This window comes from Electrophorus electricus, chromosome 11 (genome assembly GCF_041902795.1).
Source record: "Electrophorus electricus isolate QZ-2024a chromosome 11, ASM4190279v1, whole genome shotgun sequence".
Taxonomy (NCBI): Eukaryota; Metazoa; Chordata; class Actinopteri; order Gymnotiformes; family Gymnotidae; genus Electrophorus; species Electrophorus electricus.
In genome coordinates, this window is record NC_137507.1 from 18972501 (window position 1) to 18992105 (window position 19605).

Sequence of the window (19605 nt, forward strand, 5' to 3'; positions counted from 1 at the left end):
TCTCTCTCTCTCTCTCTCTCTCTCTCTCTCTCTTTGTGTGGGAAACAGCTTTAGACAGGACGTGAGGGATGAAAGTAGAGGTAGAGAAGGAGTATACCCACACCTTTCTTTAACCCCATCACCTATAAGCATCAGTTTGTGGTGACAGTACTGCTGCTGGTCCCGGGAGGGTGGTGGGTGGTGGGTGGGGTGTTATGGGTGGGGTAGGGATGGGGGGGCGAAGGTTGGGGGCACCAGGACAGGAGTTTGCTGGCTGATGGAGGCCTCCACTTCACACGCCACACCAGCCGCTCGGCCACTTTGGATATGTCACACCCGATAATGATGAGAAATTGGTCCTGCACTTCCTGCTCCCTCTCGCAGTCAGACCTCCGAGTCCCAGCGTGCCCGTCTGGGACAGCGGAGAGGCAAAGTCCCCGCACTCAAAACAAAGACGGCCTTTTAACCAGCCCTCAACAGCTATGCAAACGGCCACTGGTGTGTGGACCGAAAGCTGGGATACCAGCATGGGAGACGCGCAGTCCAGAGCTAATGGCTATCTCACATGTAGAGTCTATCCGAGAGTAAATCTGCAATTGGAAGGTTGCCCCACCACTGCTGGGTTGCCACTGCTGGGCCCCTGAGCAATACCCTTAACCCTCAATTACTCAAGTCGTATTCAGTCATAATTGTAAGCTGTTTTGGATAAAAGTGACAGATAAATGCATAATATCCTTATTATATGTAGTATCCATATTGTTCATAAATTAGCAAAATGCAAGGATCAAAAAGTGGGCTTAGATTTTCCCTGTATGGCCTGGTTGCTTAGGTAACGTAATGAATGAGGCATGTAAAGAGCTGTTTACTTTCCAGAAGATTTGGAAAACAAACAAAAAAACATTTGCCGTTTCCTTTACTGACATGACACTCTTTCTTTTTATTGACAAAGGTATCAAACAAAGGTATCAAACAAAGGTATCAAAGCGTCTCCACCCTTCCGTCCGTTCCCCACAAACAGCAGTGTGTCACGGCCCTGCCCCCTGCCTGCACCTAGAGCCCCCCCCACGGGCTCTTTGTACTTACTTATACAACATCGCAGGTTTGTATCTGCGAGGAAGCTGAAATCAATATTTCATTAGCTGAACTCTTTAACCCATGACAGTGGAGGAGGAACTTGGACTCGCAAACATGAGCATCTCTTGCACAGCTCCCATGCCAAAGGCGCTGCATACAAATTCTACCTGGCGTTGGAGTCGGGCTGTTAGGAAGCCATTGGAAGGGAAAGAGAAAGTGTGTGTGTGTGTGTGTGTGTGTGTGTGTGTTTGTGCAGTTGTGTATCAGAGAGAGAGAGAGAGAGAGAGAGAGAGAGAGAGAGAGAGAGAGAGAGAGAGAGAGAGAGAGAGAGAGAGAGACTGGTCTGGTATATAATTATGTAACCGTACTGAGGGAGGGGACTTATATAAATATATATTAGTGGTGTGGAATAGGTATTGATTTCCCTGGGGTTGTGGGTATTTGGACACGCTGCTTTCTGTTCCGCAGTATGGTGTGTTGGCTAGACGAGAGTGATAACGCCCAGGCAGAACAGGGTGTCGGCAGACAGAGGATGAAAGCCATGCAGGTGTGGGGAGTGAATGGCCAGGGCAAGCCTCCAGCCTTTGGCATTTCTAATCAAACCGTGTGTGTGCGCGTGTGTGTGTGTTTACGTGCACATATCCTGTCTTTGAAGCCAGAGAACAGAGCCTAACCTTTAACTCAATGGCGCCTGCTTCTGGAGTTCCCCCTTGCTTGAATCGGCAGCGGTTGTGCTTCTGATCTGAAAGACAGAGGGCAAAGGGCAGAGGGTAGAGGTTAAAAAAAATGCTGACCAAGAAAACGGCAGCACACATGCGGTGGTATAAGCCCAGCGAAGGGCACAACTCGAGTTTCCCTCATCCGTGCAGGCTGCAGGATTCGTTCCCATGCTCCAAGAGCCTCTTACATTCCTGCTGCCCAGTGAAGGTTTCAAGGTCAATCGATGGTCTTAAACGTAAGTATTATAGAAGCAGCCTGAGGACCCTGTGTCATTTCCTCCTGTTGATCTTCCCATCACTCAGGTAATCTCTCTCTCTCTCTCTCTCTCTCTCTCTCTCTCTCTCTCTCTCTCTCTCTCTCTCTCTCAGGAAGGGCTCTATTGATGGAACATTTTTATGGATGGCATACCAGCCTTGGGTGGAATGGAGTCCTGCGCTGAAGGAACAGGATGGAGAGGCTGGCATTCTTCTCCTCTCCTCTGCGCGCCACGGCGGAATTTTTCCTTTACGTCCGACAGGAAGGGATTGACACGGTTCATATCAGGAGAGTGCCATCATCCCTTTCTTCTTCATTTAGGGAAGTGAGAAAGTGACGTGGTCTAGATGGGACTATCAGGCTCGGTTATTGGCAATGCTGCAGTAGCGTCAGAAACGCAGCAAGGGGACAGAGAGAAAACCTGGAAAGGAGAGAGTGAGTCTCGGCTCATCCCTCACTGCTCCGATGCTCAGATTAAGCCCACTGCTTCAGCCTGACAGGTGGGTAAATGAGAGAAAACATAGACAATTTCTTCACTTGTATATGAAAAACATAGCTAGACCAGTCCCTTTATTTCCCACTAGATAACACATGGAGGTGAGACACAAACAGCGTCCTCTGGGCTGTTTATCCCCTCATCGGTTCAGAGGCGCTTCATCTCTGGTTTGGAATCGAGCCAATAATGAACAAAGACGAACACACCGAGTTGTATCATTATTAGAACCTGAAAGCACGGTTAACAGGCCAGCATTTTAGCTTGGTTACCTCGGCGATGTAAGTGTTGTACACCAAAGAGGTTTTTATTCTATATGCCAAGTGTTCCGGGGCATGCTTTAATGTTTTATAAGTAATCCATGTTGGCATTATTTAATGTGTTGAATTTTTGTTGCTTATGTTATCTCCAGATGTTAAGGTAGGTTCAGCGGTGGAGTGGTTCTTCATTGCGTGGGTTCCCGTTGCCATGACTGGCCCAATGCCAGAGCTGCCAGATGCTGTGGCATGTAAATCACGCTGAAGAAGCTGCCCACGGCTGCCAGCCCACACGTAAGTGGTGCGCCAGCACCACATAGCTGCTGCCTCCGAGAACGCAAAACAAACACTGCAAGTACCCAACTGGGATGGCGCCCTTCGTGTGCGGGTCCTCGTCCACCTGGACAGACAATGAGCTTCGGCTGGGACTGTGTGTGTGTGTGTGTGTGTGTGTGTGTGTTTGTGCTTCAGCTGGGACTGTGTGTGTGTGTGCACACGCGTGTTTGTGACAGCACACAAGGAAGCGACCCACGATTCAATTGCCTATCATGGCCTCGCTTTCACAACCAGCCATGGCACTCATCTTTCACTCTTTCTTTCCTTCTGTTCGCTCTCTCGTCTCCTGTCGCGCACCCATCAGAAGTGGACTAGTGAAATTGGCCGAGTCTCTTTGAGCGTCACAGTCGGTTGTCTGAGCTTCTTCCAGCTGGATTCCTTTGCACAGAGAGGACAATAGTTTTGGTGCGAGCACCACGACACAGAAAGCCAGTGTGTGTTTATATACAGAAGAAATGTAGAGGATGAATGACTAGTGTAATGGATTCTGTGGTCTGAGCTGTAGGACGCAGAAACACACTAGTCGTGATGGGTTCTGTGGTTGGAGCTGTAGGACGCAGAAACACACTAGTCGTGATGGGTTCAAGTTGTAGGATGCAGAAACACACTAGTTGTAATGGGTTCTGTGGTTGGAGCTGTAGGACGCAGAAACACACTAGTCGTGATGGGTTCTGTGGTTGGAGTTGTAGGATGCAGAAACACACTGGTCGTGATGGGTTCTGTGGTTGGAGTTGTAGGATGCAGAAACACACTAGTCGTGATGGGTTCAAGTTGTAGGATGCAGAAACACACTAGTTGTAATGGGTTCTGTGGTTGGAGCTGTAGGACGCAGAAACACACTAGTCGTGATGGGTTCTGTGGTTGGAGCTGTAGGACGCAGAAACACACTAGTCGTGATGGGTTCTGTGGTTGGAGCTGTAGGACGCAGAAACACCCTAGTCATGATGGGTTCTGTGGTTGGAGTTGGAAGCAGAAACACACTAGTCGTGATGGGTTCTGTGGTTGGAGCTGTAGGACGCAGAAACACACTAGTTGTAATGGGTTCTGTAGTTGGAGCTGTAGGACGCAGAAACACACTAGTCGTGATTGTCATCCAGCACTTCACGATTACTCAGACTGACACCTCAGATATGTCTACTGTTGTGCCGGTATGCCCATGTAACACACAATTACATGTCAAAAATGATTCTCTGTGTGCATTTTGATGATGAGTTTTTTTATGCATTGGTGACAGGCTCAAAAGCAATTTCATCTTAAGGAGCTTCAGACAGCAGGCAGGAAATAACAACAGGTTCTGTGCTGAATGATAAGACTGCAGAGACTCTGAAGTGAATGATGAATTTCAGTGCCTTTGTTTTTAGCTGCTATGATAACAGTAATAGTTCCTATAGCTCATACAGGAAGGTTCCAGGTCATGGGTTCATATCTCAGGGGTCACGCTTATTATCATACTGATAAATACGTATGAGATTGCTATTCTAGATGAGATTGCTAAATACTGTAAATGCCAGTGAACGCAAGGTTCAAAGTGTCAGCCTGGCCTGCCTCAAGACTCTAAGATATCGTAACTCAGAGCTAAGACAGCAAAACTCAGAGCTAAGACATCTTAGTTAAAGGATTAAAGAAGTTGCTTGGGCTGTGGACACTCAGGCACATCCGTGTTTAAATGACGGCTTTCGCACCAGAGAGCTCGCTGCTAGCACGTAGCGATGGTGTGGGGACGAGAGCAGTTCACTCGAGCTTGGACTAGCATAGCCTCCATGTTGATTAGTGACCGCGCTCTCTTTCTGTCCTCCGGCAAGCCCGTACTCTGCTGGAGAGAGACCAGACGGCACCATCTGCCCTGGCCATAGTCCCCACAACATGCACAGGTCACCTGATGCTATTACTGCCCACCGTCACTACACCAGAAGGCCTATGGGACCCAAAAGCACAACCCTAGATACTACGGAATGAAACAAAAATAAAACTGGCCATTCAACATGAGGATGACTATTTGGAAAAAAAAAAAAAACTAAGCAAAAAATGCTACATTATGAAACGAATGTGTCGAGAACAGTACGAGTCAACATAAAGAGTGTGGAAGGCTATGCGAGAAACATTCTAAAAGAATGTAATCCCCACAACGTGCACAATCTTCTGTACAGCGTGGACCAGTGCAGCTTGGCTAAAGTAGTGGGGATATATATCTGTCAAGCACATCATGTCAAAGGCTAGAATTGTCGTTTGTCAGGATGTTGCTGGAGGATGTGTTGAAACAATTCCGTGGTTCTGATCTTACGAACACGGTTCATGGTAAACTTGTGCTGGCAGTGCTTTGGTGTTATTGACTAAAGTTTGAAGGCTCCGTTGTTGCAGTGCCATGAACCTGCAGGGAGTTTGCTAATTGTGGCTTCAAAGAACTAACATCTTTTATAGGGATTTGGAAGCATATGGTACTGATGAGGAGTTATTATTTTAACTGGCAATCACTCTCAGCTGCAGAATGGGCGTGAGACAGGCAGATAAGGGGAAGTGAGCCATGGCTCATGGAGGAGAGAGAGTATCTCTATCAAGATGTTTCTCATCGTTTTCCTCGTTCTGCAGCTTTGGTGCTCGCGGAGACAAATGCGTTCCAGTGCGCGACCTCCTCATTCCCGCGAAACAGAATGGAAATGCTCTGCTGCACTTCTCATGAAAATGGCAACCACAGACCCCACAATGTACTCTTATTTTCCAACAGAGTGTGTGTTCAGCTGTGTTTGCCATGCCCCATAAAACATAAATGCACAGAGGGATGGCGGGTGAGACGTGCCAAAGCAGAATGGGTGACGAATGAGAACAGTGAGGTGTGTCTTATTGTTTGGAGTTGAGTCAGTGCCTCTCTCTCTCTCTCTCTGTCTCTCTCTTTCTTCCCTGCGGCTGTATTAAATCCCTCTCTCTTGCACAGTCTGGGAGGAGAGGCCTCACAAGTGCGTCTCCACAGCGAGCGCGGCACTCCTGGCTCTGTACCAGCTCTCCAGTTTGACTCCCGTGTAGCTCCAGTTCACGGTGGGGAGAAATTTCAGACCCAAGAGCTCCTAACTTGCTGTGAGCTCACTGAGTAACGCTGATCTCCACGCTGTGTTCATTAGGAACGATGGCCCAATTTTGTGGCTGTGCTGGGGTGTTAAAGCCACCTAACGATGCATTTTACTAATTTTTTAATGTGCATATGCAATTATTGCCATTTGTTAATGGCAGAAATAAATGAAGGCAGAAATAAATGTGCCTGTTGGTGGAGTGGTGCAAAACGGGCAGACCAGTGAAAATCTGATGGTGTTGGCAGAACAGATGTAATCTGATGGTGTTGGCAGAACAGTTCTAATTTGATGGTGTTGACAGAACAGATGTAATCTGATGGTGTTGGCAGAATTCATGTAATCTGATGGTTTTGGCAGAACAGTTCTAATCTGATGGTGTTGGCAGAATTGATATAGTATGATGGTGTTGGCAGAACAGATGTAATCTGATGGTGTTGTCAGAACTGATATAATCTGATGGTGTTGGCAGAACAGATGTAATATGATGGTGTTGTCAGAACTGATGTAATCTGATGGTGTTGGCAGAACAGTTCTAATCTGATGGTGTTGGCAGAACTGGTATAATCTGATGGTGTTGGCAGAACAGTTGTAATCTGATGGTGAATTTTTTCCATGCTTGTGCTACCGCCTCCTCGGATACCGTGCAACATGATGTTTTCTTCACCTCTAGTAGGCACATGAAAACATGTCCAATTTCCCACAGTTGGATTTTGACCACAAACAACAATAACAACAATAAACCTCCAGATTACTAACTAAATACAACTTTTGTGTAAGGTTAAACAATTCTTTTTTGACTACTGAATGTGAACCAGATAGTTGTCGTGTCATTACATATGGAAAATGATAGAATTTAAATAATTAGTCACATCACCATAATCTGGATATTAATTTTATCTTTATTACATTGAACAACATTGCTCATAATAGTAATAATAGGTAATGTAATCATTTTTGTTAGCGTTGTTAATAACTATTATTGCATTCTTGAGATTATATTCTTTATAATAATAAAGATTATTATTTTTATTTATTTGTGTTTGTTTATTTTGATGTTTATGTTTCCTCAGGAAGTGCCATGTTTTTGTTTTGCTTTTTGAACTCTATACTTCCCTGACAAGTAGGTCTGGTTTTTTTGTTTTTTTGACACTTCTGTTCCTGCATGCTGGCTGCCATGCACCATGTCGCCACCTCATGCTTGGCTTTTAAAGGGAACGTGTTTGATTGGACACTGCAGCGGGGCACCTCACCACGCTTGCTAAGCATGTGATCAGCCTAACCCAGCCTCTTTGTGGAGTTGCATCACTCTGTGCCAGATAAGTACCTCTGCTGCCAGTCAAAAACAGCAAACAACATTTCCGCAACGCCCACACATGCCTGTGCCGCAGTGTTAGACCACGTCTCTGTGCCCGTGCTGTGTCCACAGAAAAAGCCTGTTTGCTTTTCAAGAATTAGTTTCTGTATTAAGACAAGATGCTGTGTGTTCACTCTTACATCAACCACATCATCAGTCCTTTAGTGTTTGCCGATGCAAGCGCAATATCTTCAGACATTTGCAATGCTGTGAGAGTGTTTGGTTTGATATTTCCAAACCACCGAAGCAACTGTAGTCCACGCAAGCTTTGTCGAAAACAGAAGCAAGAGCTTTCATTTCAAAATGAGTCTTATTCAGCTTCCCTGCTCTGCTCTGAAGGTACTCTTCAATAATCCTGTATATTGGACTCCCTTAGACTCTCAGAGACCCCACATCTGTCATTGATCTGCAGCACCACCTGGGCATGGCTGCTGCACAAGCACATGCTTGACAGTTTCAACTGTTTCCCAGTTTCAACTGTGAAGGTCCGTTCGCTCAGCCTCTCTTTAGAAGACCAGAATATTGGTTCTTTGATGTTTCTGAGGTGAGCTGTAATTCTAGAGTGCCACTATCTGCTCTGAAGCCACAATGATGAGATTAAACAAGATTACCTCGGAGAAGAGTGTTCGCTCCTCTGCTCAAGGCTGCTGGAAAGCTCAGGGAGCGAGGAGACGGAGCGCGGAGCATACCGGAGATACCGGAGATGTTTGGCAAGGTGCGCAGGTGCGCAATGCTCTGGTCACATGGACCGTGAGCAAACAGGTCACATGGCTTTTTAAACGTGTTACTGAATTTCGAAATCTGGAACCGCAACAGTGCAGGATACCCAGGTTTACAGGGAGTTAACCACCACATCCCCAATAGGCATGACGAGAACGCCAAGTCTGACGGCAAAATGACACCAGCCGCAAAATCACAAGCCGAGGCTGCTGACAGCTCCTGGAGTTCCAGCCCAGTCCTGCTGCTACGGTTTAGTTTAGTTTAGTAGCAGGCCTTCTCTGCTAATCAAGCCCAAGGTAGAGGCCACCAACTTCCTCCTTACTACCTGCCACTGCGGTACAGCTGCTCCAGGCCAAGGTGTCACGCAGTGCTAATGTGTCTTTTAATCTCTGCAGGTACTGTAGAGCTCCAAGCCTCTACAGGGGCAGACTCATTCAGATGTACACAACTGCAGCTGGTTCTCTGCTTGTGTCCAGCCTTGGAAACTGGGGTGTGTATAACTGACTGACAAAGGTACCCCAGCTCTTACAGGGTTCCGTTTTGTCCCCAGCATGACTGCCCTGCATATAAATCACATGCCTCCGGGCACTCGCCAGGCTGTGCCGAGGGGCACACACCAGATGGTGGTAGCAGTCTCAGGTGAGTGGGTACCTACAAAGACTGACACAGGACGCGGTGGAGTGGGGGAGCGTGCGGTGTGCCTGCTCTGGGCTGTCTGTCTGCGGGTTGCATCATGTCAGAGGACGGCGGAGCCGCCTATCGGCCCTCGTCTCCCTGCCCTGGGTTCCCTGTGCCGGGGATCCCACCGGGGCGAGTAGGTGAGGTGAGATGATTGTTATTCTCATGGAAGGCTTCAGTGAAGCGCTGCACCTGCTCTGGCACGTGGGGGTGGGGCTAGCAAAATGGAATCTGGGGCACAGAAAGGAAGAAGGGGTACTGTTCAGCTCTATGGCTGAGAGAGAGAGAGAGAGAGAGAGAGAGAGAGAGAGAGAGAGAGAAAGTGAGAGAGAGAGAGAGAGAGAGAGAGAGAGAGAGAGAGAGAGAGAGAAAGTGAGAGAGAGAGAGAGAGAGAGAGAGAGAGTGAGAGAGAGAGAGAGAGAGAGAGAGAGAGAGAGAGAGAGAGAGAGAGATTTAGAAGCTAAAGCTTTAAGGATGCATACTTCATCAGAATGTAACATAGCTCCCTGTTTTCTTTTACCCTCATTCAACTTTTGTACGGCATGTTCCACCATATTTTCTCTGTTGGGAAGAAAAGGTAATTTTCTGGGTGTTGATTTTGTGAGCTAAAGACTACTGCTCTCATTGGCCGCATGGATGGAGAAAAAGGTGGTGCACAGTGGTGGAGAGTTCTGCATCAAACTGAAATGATGATTGCAGACTGACAGTGTTTATTCGAGTGTGGTGGACACTGGCTCAGTGTGGCATCCAAAAATGCCAAATGACAGGCATTGCATGTTCCACAATTTCCAACCTGGTAGGTACAGTGACAAGTCATGTATATGCAGACTGCCAAGCAAAAAAAAGCATTTTGTTTACTGTCTACCTTAAATTAATTTTACACATTCAGTGGCTTAAATACCAGAGAGTGCTGATCCCTGTTTTATCACATCCTTTTAAAAACAAAGTCAATTTTAGTATGAAAAACAGTAAAGTTTAATTACATTTCCTGACAGTCATCATCCGATGGTGTAATCTTAAGCAGTCGTTGTCATGACAGAGATGCTAACTTCAGTTTCCTAGCAAATTCAATCTCCCGTGCATTGAATTGGCATGATGAAGTGAGAGATTTGCAGACATTCCCACCTCTATGATCACTACCAAAACACCCGACTGTAATAATTAGCTCACGTATCAGGTGGCCTATAACGAAGAGAACAACAAAACAAGTGCAGGATATGTAGTGCCCAGGCAGGAGCTCTGTGAATACTGATGTCAGCAGTTAGAAAGGTCTACCTCCAAGCTTCCTGGCCTGGGAGAGGTCTAAACGGTAGTCACATGACTCTTTAGAGGAGGTGCACTGGGAAAGGAGCCCGTGCTGTTGGCCTACGCTGTCTCTCTCCTTGCCTCTCTGCTGAAGTGCTTCAGAAAAATGAAATTAATGAGGCATTATGTGAATTGACATAATTAACCCTTTTTCCGGGGCTTTCTCATGAGTCTGTAATGAACGGATGAAGTAATAAGGAAAGATTGGGTGTGTGTGTTGTACACTAAAATTTAGCAGTAATTAGGACTGAGAAGCCACTTGTAAGTGGGCCACCAGTCATAAGGGGTTCCTCGTTCCAGTACAGATGTCAATCAATTTCCTATGTGTGTGTGGGTGTGTGTGTGTGTGTATACGTATGTATGTATGTGTGCAAGCATGATACATCTGCGTATAAATGTACGTTTTCATGAGCATGTGTGCGTGTAAGGGCACGCAATTCCAATTGGGTCAGAAGGAGGTCTCCATGGCAACGGCATGCATGTGCGGTAAGAAAGCCTGCTCGGTTGTGTGTACGCTAGGCTCCCTTGCATAGGCTCCCTCTCGCCCCCTGCTGGTCGGTGAATGTTAGTGGCAGTTCACAACCACAGCCACAGGAAAAGGACAAATAGATTTATTGATGCCTCTTACCTGCCTGTCCGTCTGTCCTCAAGCACGCAGAGCGGCAGTCAGGAGGCGTCGGTGGGGCCCACGTGAGCGTCCTTATCTCTGTTCATTAAGACAATTTGAGAGAGTGGCATGGTGACTTTAGCTGCCCATGGGGGCTTTTCCCATCGAACGCAGGCTATGGCAGCACACGTGAACAGCACAGACACGGCTGAGTTCTTCCGACGGCATGCTGCCACTCCAGTGTCAGCCGTTCCGGACCGGCGTCTCGAGTGTTTGTTGTAGTGCTTCTTGGCATGTTGTGCATTTTAACAAGGTCAAACCGACTCATTCCGCCACTTGTGTTCCCATGTTGTGTGTGCAAGTATGTGTGCGCGAGTGTACGCGGGCGTGCACGCGTTACGCTCTTTCGTTCTTTTCGTTCCACAAAGCGGAAGCGGCCACTGCTGGCTAATGCATGAGACCCCTCTGCCATGGATGAAGGACACAAAATGAAGGCTACCATTATTTGTCTTCTCAGGGCCCATATGACTGTCACCTGCAGTCTCCAATTTCTCTAAAGCACTTCTTCACCAAAGCCTCTCCATGGTTCCTGGGGGAAGTGGACCGGGGGGGCTTCAAAAACAGCCCAGGCCCAGTAAAAGCTCCGTGTGGGCCCAGAGCGAGCACCTAACCCCCCTCCCCTGGCCCTTAGTGCTGGGAGCATACTTTTATGTCTCCCCTATGTGCACAGTCATTATGTTGAGTGGGTTTCCCGCACATGCCGGTTCCCTTTTCATCTGGAAAAAACAGGCCTTTCCGGGTGAGTCCAGCCATCCAGGCCATGATGCATGACCATTCGCTTGTAATATGTGGATACGGTTTGTGGGCAGCTTCAGGGAGCCTGAGGAGTGCCGTTCTGCCTATGGAACGCTTGTGTTAGTAGGGAAAGGGCATAAGTCACTGTGACCTGTTGAAATGCTTTAGCTTGTGTGTGTGTGTGTGTTTGTTTGAAGGGGCAGACTGGGACTCTCTACAGATTATTCTATAATGCTGTAGATGTAGTGGATGGACTAGGGTTGTCTGGGCTGGTTTGGCCTTGACATATACTCAGAATAAGAGGTCCTTACATTACAGGCAGGGCTCTGAGTCGCTGCCTTACCCTCACAGCCACTTGCTTACAGCCAAACCCTCTTTCTCAGTCTCTCTCTGCTTTTCCCTCTCTACTACTTCCCTCTTCCTTTCTTCTCTTCCTTCCTTTCCCCAGCATTCTTAATGCCACCTTCCCTCTCTGTCCATGTGATTTTTTTTACTAGACAGGGAAGGGGACTAATAGGACACCCTTCCTGCCACTGCCGGGATCAGACTATAACCTGCGCATGCTAATGCCACCTCAGCCTGAATACTGGTGTGGAGAAGAGCTGACATTTGCAGTGTGCTCTCTCTCTCTCTCTCTCTCTCTCTCTCTCTCTCTCTCTCTCTCTCTCTCTCTCTCTCTCTCTCTCTCTCTCTCTCCCTCTGGGGGCGATTCGCCAGAAGGAGGAGGTTGGGACTAACGCAGTGTCAGCTCCTTACACACGTAAGCACATAAGCTGCTGCTTTCTGTACTTCATCACTTTGTTCATGCCTGTTAAAGACTCAGTCAGTGTTGGTGTTTATTTTTTCCAGGTGCCGACATTCCTTGTATTGTTATTACACTGAGTAGTTGGTAGCACACATCCTCTCTACTGCGTTCGTCTCCCCCACCGCTGCACTAACGCTGAGAGGTGTGAAAGGAGAGGTGTGAAAATCAGAAATGACAGAATCCAAGACGCCTGCTTTTTTTTTGTTCCTTAGCAACCTTGGTGAAACCTGTTCTTGGGGAGCCATGTTAATGACAGTGTTACGTGTTAATAACAGTGCTGGTATATCCGGGCATGATACTGTAGTTACAGAATACAGAGGCAGGAGTGCACATGTCAACAATGGGAACCGAGACCTTGGCAGTTGTCATGGACACCATCTTCATTACGCCCATACTCACTGGTATGTGTGGTTAAGAATCTGTTACAAGCCACAGCCAAATAGTGACTCTCAAACTTTGATATGTGGAGCAACCCAGGTGATACCTCACTGAAATTTCTCAGCTACACTGACAGATTTCGTAAACTTAACCATCCTGTGTTTTACTGTGAGTACACCACTGTAGGGTAATTACCTACAATGCGCCCTGTTTTGCAATGAATGTTAGTCATGTCCAGTTCCATACACTAGCTAATTATTCACTAGTCTCCCCAATCACACACCACCACCAAACTGAGGGGGTGAAGGCTAGCATGCGCTTCCTCCGATACATGCGTAGCCAGTCTTTCCAAGCTGCCAGCAGCATGACATCACTGGGAGGTTCAACACACTTGGAGGAGAGCACCAACTGCCAGCTCCGTCTACGCCAGCAAGCAGACACCCGCATTGATTGGTGATGTGCTGAGAGTCATCGGGGGGAGGAAGGAGCCATCAAATGTTTTGTATTTACACTAGTACATTATAAACAAACTACGCCAGTAGCAAGGCCAAGTGTGCTCTCAGACGCTCAGTCTGAGACAGCATTGGCATTACCAGAGACTGAACCTGCAGTAATCCACCAGCATGTAGACCACTGCATTTATAATAGTGTTCTTCCAAAAAAATTAACAAATGCAATAACCCACAGTACATTTAGTTTTGATGCTTTAGCATATTTAAAAGTAACTGTTATTGAAAATATAAATGGAGTAAAAATGTAAATGAAGGACTTTGAGTTTTACTTATATACTATGTATACTATATACTTTCCATTGTTATTGGATGTGGTGCACTCGAACAAGCACTGATATATACATTGAATGCAATTCTGATAATACATTTGTTTTGGGTTATTATTAAATGTGGAGAAGGATCTGGATGCAGAGCTCATCTGTGAGGCTTTTCTCACCTGTGCAAGCCAGCTGGGTATTGGAAAGGGGCACAGCGTTATAATTATCGCCATCCACTGTTTTGGGGTGGTAGTGGGAATTGACCTGTTATTTGTGGAGGGATTCATGCAGGCCGTGTTAGGAGACGTTAGGAGGAGATTATGTGGCTTTCACACGTTTGTTAGAACAACTTTTAAAACCCATGGGAGTTACACATTTTAGCTGATAGTGCATTTTATATTTGAAACTTGAATTTACTTTTATAATGTTCACAGAGAAATGTAAACATTTGACTAGTTTACTGTTATTTAAAGGAAAACTTTTTTTTAACAAATTGAAGGCCTGAATTTTAAAATGTTGATTTATAAAAAAACAATAGTTCCTGCTCACGTTGTAAAGCTCAGTTCACCAGAACACTAAAACACACTGCTAGCTAGATACGCCATGTGCAGTTTCTTAATAATGTTCCCTTCATGTTAAAATAGGCATGATATTAGCAGTTAGAAAGGCTTCTTTTTGCTTTTCTGTTCTGACATATCAGCCAATAAAGGTGACATTTATTAGAATATCTGATCCTCATTAGTAAATTACAATTTTACCAAAATGAATTACAAATGAGATTTTCTTACGTATACGTATTCCAGAGAGGTACTTCTTAAATATTATTCTAAAGAGGTACTTCTTAAATATTATGCCAGAGAGGTACTTCTGCTACAACATTTGTAGTTCAGGACTTTGTAGTAATCTTTCCACCCATACAGCTATCTGGTCTGGTAGAGCTATGAGGATCTTAGTAATGGCAGCGTAAAGCCAGTGTTGTGGTTGCAAGAAACATACATGTTCAAGGACCGGGCCTCTGAATTCTACACATCACCTGAAAAGGTATTAGGCCCGTTTCTACTGCATGTGTACATTTATTTTAGCCACTGAGATGGCATTTGGGAGATGGTCACTTGTAGGCAGTACTCATTTGGTAAAGGTAGATATTAAACTCATTGTTTAAATTAAATTATTTGATGTCCTGCCATTGCAGTAATACATTTGTATAAACCAGTACAATGCACTGTGACTGAAACTTAAGATCAATAATAAGTAGAGATGAGGAAACATTAAAATAATAGAAAAGGTTTCTAAATATATAAGGATACAAGATTTACAAGACATGCAGGAGAGCCAGCATTAATATGAAGTCTGTGACACAGATCCAGAGAGTTTGCTCTTTCAGTTTAAAGTGTAAAGAGAGGAAACTGTTTCCCCTCATGTCTAAGCAGACTGTTTGGTTGTTTACTGGGATTCTGGCTTGGTCTGCTAAACAGCTCAAATGAGTAATCACATCTGCATGTCTTTCCTGCTCTTTTGCTCTGTTCATAGTGAATATTGGCATTACACTGCAATACAATCCACCCCAAACACTTAAATCCAACTGCTGAAATCACTTTCACCGGTGGCCTGAAACACATTTTAGCCAGATGTTATAAAACTGTAAATGCAGTCATCTCATCTGACAAACCCAAACTTCTGCCAATATATTACTACAGTTGATGCAACCATCCCAGCGTGGAAACGTCAGGTGGGCATCTTCCTTGTGGAGAGACAACTCAACATCTCTAAACACTCCATTTGGGGGCTGGAGCAGGAGACGCAACCCCCTTGTCGTCAAGCTTGGAGTGGACATGGTTCTCTTACGTTCTTACATGAGTGATTATTATTTTGAGCGGTTGCTCTGCAGATGCCGCCTCCCTTTCCATACGGAAAACCCCAGGCCCTTCAAGGTGGGTCTGGACATTGAGGACATGACCTTTGCCATTATTGTTTGGCTGAGGCTTGAGAAGAAAGATTCAGGACAGTGGCGAGCCCACTGTGGGCAGACTGAGAGAATAAAGTGCACCGCTGCCTGTTGAGAGGAGCCCCGGTCATGTTAACCTGATGGAAGGCACGTGTGTGTCTCCTTCCTTGACATTGTGGTAATGGGTTTTTCTCACCGGGGTGTGAGATCTGCCTAATGCAGTGGGTTTCTAGCTGTTTTTGAGTTTGGTAGTCTATGCCTCAATAGTTTGGTTGTCCATTCCTTAATAGTTCAGTCCATCATTGCTAGGTGTGAGCATAAAAGAGAGAACTGTGTGTGCTCAGAGTGGATGCAATCCAGAGTAATGGATTGAGCTTTATTGCGACAGTGGATGGTGGGAATCTGATTGATTTGAGGCAAGTGACATCGTATAGTCTTCTGTGCCGTTCCCTCAATCGTCTATGGTGCCATATGCCCCGAAAATGTGTCACTTGATAGCAACAGAAACAGAGTAAGATCTAGAAAAAAACTAAAAACAGTGACAATTTGAGCTCCACAAACCTGCCTTTAATGCAAATACATTTTGCACCAATTTTACATTTTCCCTATTCTACAACACCTGAGTTGGATCATGAAGCAATAGATGCTAGGCTGTTGAGTTAAAGCAATACAAAGACTGGACAAGGTTATGGCTCCCAGGCTTGAGCTTTGACAACTGGGGTGGTAGCTGTTTGGCACATCTGACCACCAGCCTTATAGGTATCAGTCACTTCAAGCTAGCGACTGAATTTATCAGTGAGTGCTAGGCGCCAATTCGTGAGGCCCCAGAAGATATGAGAAGGTCATCCAGAACTTTGGGAAGAAGATACACATAAAACAATGGAACAAACAAAGAAAAAACTCTGAGGTATTTGATAGTGTCTACAGGCACCTGGCTTAGAGCACACACTAAAGATGTGCATGGTGTGATTGGGAGGTTTTGTGTGTGTGTCTATTACTGTGCTTTTGCTATTAAATGGGGCTTTCAGACAATGGATGCTGTCTGCTTCGATGGACTAATTAGGACATGTGCTTGTACTGCCATCTGAAGCCATCACAAGGCCAGTCATCTCAAGGGAACAGAGACTAATGCCCATATTGTATTGGTTTGTCTGTGAAAGCACAATACGTGGCTAGTAATGTTGACATGCCTCTTAATGATTGATTCTTTTTTTTTTTTTTTACTGATTTTCTTTTATCACATGTGTAAAGCATCAACTACAAAGCCTTTCATGAACTGAGTCACAATAATGTGCAGTGAATGAGGTCCTTTGATGACTATGGTCTAAGCAGTTAATATTAACAGCCTTTCATAAGATTAAAGACAGATGAAACATCAAAGTTTATATAAAAACAATAAACAAATGCATAAAATAACACAATAAAACACATAAAATATAAAATTAGATTTTGAAATTATGTTTTTTATCATTACAACTCCCAGCTTGGACTATGCTGTCTTTATAAACAAGACTCCAAAACATCCAAATTATGCAGCAACTCTGGGACTGATGTACGGTTGCAGGGGAACTGTGAGACTACACATCCTGCAGCAAAGAACTGTGAACATAGAACAAAAGACAGCAGGTGGCAAACCGGTGAGGAACGAACTGCGCGATGTGTGCCTGTGGCACAGCAGAGCTGACGGTGCGCTCGGCAAAGCTAACCGCCCCATAAACCATTTACCCTCCAGCTGCCGTGCAAGAGGGCCAAGCACTTGTACCCTAACCACTTGATTCCTTAAATACCACTTTTTAGCTGCAAGCGTTGGGCTTATTAACCAGCTGGAGGCATGATGGGCACTGCATCACACTGTAACTGCCGAACCCTCATTAATAAATCCTGGATAAAACACTTTAGTCAAAGACCACAGAAATCTGCGAAAAAAGTTATAGCATTTCTCCATTTCCGTTATAAAAATAACTGCACGCCGGAACCAACAGCTGATGGCATGCAAAGCCACAAACTGAACATTTAGATGTAAATCACAAAACAGAGGCTGCCAAGTCCTTAATCTTGGCTCACATTGTGAATTGCATGATCACAATGTGAATATTTAAAACAAGACATCTGAAAAGCATAATCTATGAGAATTAGTCAATCTTTAAGGACTTCATCTTGTTTGGTTGTCGAGCTCTTTCTGAGTAGAGTTGTGAGGTGTGTTAAAGGAGACAATGCCCTGTGCTCTTTGAAAGATGCCTGCGAAGTATCACACACCTGTATTTAGCTTTTGTAAGTGTGATCTATCCTGTCATTTTCTCCACTGAGAAGAAAATCATTTTCTGGATGCTGATTTTTCTATGATAGTGAACATTCCTTCTATTCGTCGCCTCAGCGACGGGATGGCCGTTGTGCAGTGCTGGAGAACTGTGCAGTAGTTGCAGATGGGGACCGAAACAATAGTCACAGCTGAGGATGACGCCATAAGAACATTCTCGTTTCAATCGATGTCAAATCCAAAAGAAGAGGCAGTTTCAGACTGGAATGCAGTAGGGAATCTCCTAATGCAAATGTACATTTCTTTAGGTCTAACATAATGTTTGGTGCTGAAGGTGAAACCACATGTGAAGCTACACTTATGAGTGTAAGTATTATTTGAAGGCTGTGAATGGACGTGCTTAATGAAGTAGGGTGAGATGTTTGCAGCAAATTCAAACAGTTTCTAAAATTGCATGTTTTTTGTAAAAAGGAAACACTACAATGACTGACACTTTATATTTTACAGTTTGTCAGCTTTCAGATTCAGTGAATGTGCTGTGTATGTGCACTGACAAGGAAAATATAGTTTTGTTTACTTTAAAGCAAGGAAACCACAGAATGATGTTCATGCAGTCTTCAGGACTGGAAGTGAGGACTACTGATGCGATGAACATTAGATCAAAATGATTACAATTTTAGAGTATAATCTGCATACTGTGTGCATGTTATCTTGTTATATCTGTACAGAATAAATGCCTCATTTTCTGTGTCCGGTGTTTGCTGACTGGGAGACCTCTGATAAGACATGACCCTGGCATCGCTATACTTGTGCTGGCGACATATGGTAGACAAAAACCTGAACTCCTGAAACCAGTCGATGGCAGGTGAAGAGAGGCCCTGCGAGAATGCTCTGATAAGGCAGCACAGGCAAGGCAGCCAGCACGTGATTTAATACAGCCAACAGACAAGCCGAATTACATCCTCACATTCAGTTTACGCTAGAGCTGCAGTACCAGTGCAGAAAGGCCCCACAAAGCCTTGCAGCACACGTGGTGGTCTAGCCGTACATAACGCTTCTCTGAAAGGGCAGAGGGTCGGGTTTTGGTGAAAGCAGCCACCATGGGATTGTTGTGGCTATTAGAAGAACACTTGGATGTCACATATGTGGGAATTTGTTTTTATTTTGTCATCATTTGTACATGTTGAGCATCACCAGTGGGAAAGTACACCATAAATATTGTGCCTATACACATTATAAGAAGCTATTTCAGATAGCTCTCGAAAATCAATAACTTCATTGGGGAAATCTAATGGGAAATAGACTGCAACATGTTGACAGATTGCCACACGACAAAATTGCCACGGGGTCTTTTTCAAACCATTAATGATCCTGGTTTATAGAACATTTCGTGTCAAGTCGGGGAAGCTAAGAGCTGAGTTTTCCAGCCACCAGCTGAGCCATTAACAAACTCAGCGAACTGCCCGGGCCAAGCCCCAAAACTGCGTGTTCAGAACACACCGGTCCAGCATTCAGTCATGTGCTCCTTTCAGACGTCTTCCCGCCTGCTGCTGTAGCTGCAGTTTGCGTGGCCGCTAAAGCCGGTGTGCTCCCTGCTCCGGTTTGCTCCGCCCTCACGCGAGAGCCCTGCCGGAGCAAGGCACCCTGCCAGAGCACCATGTGACTCGCTGGCAGCTTTAGTTACACCAAGATGGCTGCAGTGCCGAATCTGGAAGAAGACCCTGTCTTGCCCCTCAGAAAGTGCTTTGAGGGAAAGAGCATCATCACCCACAGAAAAGGAAAGAGACCAGAAAAAGAAAGTAGCACTTTTGCGTAG

General features: G+C 45.4%; 1 protein-coding gene across 3 annotated transcripts in view; it reads right to left on the reverse strand.

The window, feature by feature from the left end:
• syt1a (synaptotagmin Ia) overlaps positions 1 to 19605 on the reverse strand; it is a 179448-nt gene that overhangs the window by 92283 nt on the left and 67560 nt on the right. For all 3 annotated transcript variants that reach the window (XM_027018520.3, XM_081723096.1, XM_081723095.1), the window contains exon 3: positions 1728 to 1795. The gene's annotated coding sequence lies outside the window, so the exon portion shown is untranslated. The remainder of the gene's footprint in view (positions 1 to 1727; positions 1796 to 19605) is intronic.